The sequence below is a fragment of the Pinus tabuliformis genome, chromosome 3_2 (genome assembly GCF_031772625.1).
Source record: "Pinus tabuliformis cultivar Carrire ecotype Pingquan chromosome 3_2, CPIR1, whole genome shotgun sequence".
Taxonomy (NCBI): domain Eukaryota; kingdom Viridiplantae; phylum Streptophyta; class Pinopsida; order Pinales; family Pinaceae; genus Pinus; species Pinus tabuliformis.
Genome location: NC_142302.1, coordinates 94895799 through 94898571, shown reverse-complemented (window position 1 = coordinate 94898571; position 2773 = coordinate 94895799). Strand labels below are relative to the sequence as shown.

The 2773-nt window shown below is 31.4% G+C and overlaps 1 long non-coding RNA gene across 1 annotated transcript; it reads right to left on the bottom strand.

Moving 5' to 3' along the window:
- Window positions 1–1897: 1897 nt before the first annotated feature.
- LOC149179996 (uncharacterized) lies at window positions 1898–2567 on the bottom strand. Its single transcript, XR_016257419.1, has 2 exons — window positions 2476–2567; window positions 1898–2303 (listed from the first exon to the last, which is right to left on the bottom strand). It is a non-coding gene; the product is annotated as an uncharacterized LOC149179996 (long non-coding RNA).
- Window positions 2568–2773: the final 206 nt, after the last annotated feature.

The window sequence follows — 2773 nt, the reverse complement described above, 5'->3', positions numbered from 1 at the left end:
ATGAGCTAATGGGATCACTTCTATCACATGAGGTAAGGATAGACAGAAATAAGGATTCCACTTTAGAGACCACTTTCAAAAGCCAGGTTTCTATTTCAAGAGACACTACAACAAAACCAGCGATTTGCGCCAGATTTAGCGCCAGATTTTAGTGCATTTTTTTTGTAATTGTGATGAGCAACCTGGCGCTAAATCTGGCTCTATTGTACAATTTTTAAAGCGTCCTTTTTTGCACCTGATTTTGCATCCTTTTTCACGCTAGATTTTGCATCATTTTTTACACCAAACTATGCATCATTTTTTGCGTCAAATTTTGAACCAAGATTTGCATCTTATTTTATGACAGGTTTTGCTTCTAGTTTTGTGTCATTTTTTGCATCTATTTTTCATTCTCTTTTGCTTCCTATTTTGTGTCATTCTTTGCTTCCATTTTTGCACCATCATTTGCATCAAGTTTACACTATATTTTGAATCCAATTTAACGTCTTTTTATGCATCCATTTTGTGTCAGTTTTTGCATCTAGTCTTACGCCAGGTTTTGTATCTAGTCTTACACTAGTTTTTTCTTCTATTTTTGCACCAGCTTTGGTGCCTATCTTTGCACCATGTGTTGAATTTGATTTAGCACCAAATTTTGCATCCATTTTTGTGCCCATTTTTGCATCTTTTTTTGGACCATTTTTTACATCCACATTTACGTTTGATTTGTCTCCATTTTTCCCATCTCATTTTGCACCATATTTTGCGTCATTTGATTCATCCAATTTTGCATCATTTTTAACACCATCTCTTGCATATAATGTTACATCATTTTGAGCATCCAAATTTGCATTTATATTTGCATCTTATGTTGAGTCATGTGTTGTGTCCACCTTTGCATCTTATTTTGTGTCTAATGGTACATTCAATTTAGAGCCATTTTTTACGTCTACTTTTGTACTTGTTTTTGCACCAAGTTTTGCATCCAATTTTAAGCTATTTTATGCCATTTTTTGCACCATTTTTTTGTGTCTACTTGTGTCCAATGTTGCACGATTATTTACACCGACTTTTTCATCCAATTTTGCATTTTTTTGGTGTCTAGTTTTACATCGTTTTCACCATCCAAATTTGCATCTTTTTTTGCCTCATTTTGTGTCCACATTTTCATATAATTTTGTGTCTGAGTTCGAGCCTAAATTTGCATGTGATTAGGAATCATTTTTTACATCCAATATGGCATCCTTGGTTTCACCTTTTTTCAGCCCCATTTTGCATCTTGTTTTATGTCTTTTCTTACATCTTTTTTTTTCCCTTTTTTGCACCCAAGTTTGCATCCCAAATTTACACCATTATTTGCATCATCATTTGGCATATTAATTTGTAACATTTTTTGCTTCTTTTTAACGCTCAACTTTGCATCTTATTTTACATCTAGTTGTTGTCTTTTTTTGCATCTAATTTGGTGCCCATTTATGTGTCCTTGTTTTTTCCCAATTTGATATCCTTTTGTATGCCATGTTTTGTTCCCTTCTTTGTGTCAACTATTGCACAATTTTTCACTTCTAATTTAAAACATTTTGTATGTCAATTGTTTGCATTTTGTATTAATTCCTAGTTTAACATCCAATTTTACTTTCAATTTTGCATCCATGGTTACATCCGCATTTGACTTCTTATATAGAGTATATTTTTCTTTACATATATGACCCCTTTTATAGATTCATAGTGAAATATATGATAGTTTCTAAATATCATTAAAGCAGATATCACAATTCAAAATCATTTGTAAAGAAATTTAAGAGAAATTGACAACATCCATCCAAAAAAATAACAATGTGTCATTAACAATTTTCAAAACATGTATAAAATAGCAACATAATACTAATAAAATCAGTATTATTTTTAATCAAAACAATTAAAATTCAAATATGATTAACAAATCAAAATATTTCATGAATATCGTTATTCTACGATAAATTAACAACATACATAAATCAAACTCATCGTATGATTACAAAATCAAAATGTCTCATTGATATAGGGTAAATTCACAACACCCATCTAAACATAACAATGTCATTCTACACAATAATTTCTTCATAAAAAACAATGCATGTGCATGCCTAGCTACCACCACCAAGATCATCCTCATGATCATCTTGACCATCCTCATTACTCTGATCCACATCATCACCAACACCGCAACTATCATCATCATCTCCTCCTTCACCACCATCATCCTCATCCTCATCCTCATCATCTCCTGATATATGTTGAACATAATTTGGATCATCGTCTTGGCAATCATTACCTATAGCATTCTGACAAAAAAAATCAATATTACATGTTAGTATTAATTACATAACACAATGCATGTTTTTGTTATACAATGTTAACCATAAAATGAGGGAAGATATAATATCTAATAGTACTAAAAAATAAAATGAAAATATGGTTTAAAAGTATATTGGAAATCCAACTAAGATTACATACCATAGAGTCCATCCAAACAACAAATTCAACCCATCTCTTTTGCTACAGCACCTCCTTTTCCAAATGATTTGGAGGTCTTCCTATTTTAGTTCCTATCAATCAATAAATAGGGAGAAATTAGATAACAATGACTTTCTTCTAGTACAAAATTTATTAAAAAAATATCACATGTTTAATATACTTACAAAGGTTGTTATCAGTGCTTTTAAACCTTTCTGGCCACTACGATGAGTGACTTTTGTCTTGGTTAACCTCGCCTTGGATGCCTTGTCCTTAAACATAAACCAATTCAATTTAT